General features: G+C 38.6%; 1 non-coding gene across 1 annotated transcript; it reads right to left on the reverse strand.

Annotated features, from left to right (window-relative positions):
• Positions 1 to 349: 349 nt before the first annotated feature.
• LOC131235753 (small nucleolar RNA R71) lies at positions 350 to 457 on the reverse strand. Its single transcript, XR_009166274.1, has one exon. It is a non-coding gene; the product is annotated as a small nucleolar RNA R71 (small nucleolar RNA).
• Between the last annotated feature and the right edge of the window lie 366 nt (positions 458 to 823).

Genomic DNA, 823 nt, shown 5'->3' on the forward strand with positions numbered 1-823 from the left:
CTCTATGAGATCATTTACAACCGACGGGGGTGAGTACACCTTCCTGCATGATATTCCCATTGAATACAAGAACTGTGGATATTAAACCAGGGGTAATTCAACTCCTTCCTAAGTTTTATGGACTAGAATCTGAAAGTCCGTACTTGCATATGAAAGAGTTTGATGAGATCATATCTACATTGCACTTCACAAACGTGTCTGAGGACACGGTAAGACTAAAATTGTTTCCTTTCTCTTTGAAAGAAAAGGCTAAGTCATGGTTACATTACTTAAGACCATGGTCCATTGGTACATGGGCTGAGATGACAAGGGAGTTCCTTAAAAAGTTCTTCCCACATCATAAAACGAATATCTTAAGGAAAACAATCATGAATTTTGCACAAAAAGAGGATGAGACCTTCTTCCAATGTTGGGAGCGATTTAAGGATCTCATAAATTCATGTCCACAACATGGCTATGAAACATGGAGGATAACAAGTTTTTCCTATGAGGGATTGACCTCATCCATGCGTCAATTTGTGGAGATGATGTATAATGGGGAATTCATGAACAAGGAAGCCGATGATGCGTGAGATTATTTTGATAAACTTGCTGAAAATGCACAATCATGGGATCCCTCTTCAAGAACCAGTACTTCTAACCCCACTCAATCAAAGGAAAGGGAAGGAATCTATGTCTTAAAATAGGAAGATGACTTAAATGCAAGATTAGCCAAACTTACAAGAAAAGTCGAGGCCATGGAACTTAAGAAGGTAAAACCCGAAAAGGCTGTGGAAGTTGGTTGTGGTATCTATGCTTGTTACATACATACAATTGAGAATTG

The sequence above is a fragment of the Magnolia sinica genome, chromosome 19, assembly GCF_029962835.1.
Source record: "Magnolia sinica isolate HGM2019 chromosome 19, MsV1, whole genome shotgun sequence".
Taxonomy (NCBI): Eukaryota; Viridiplantae; Streptophyta; class Magnoliopsida; order Magnoliales; family Magnoliaceae; genus Magnolia; species Magnolia sinica.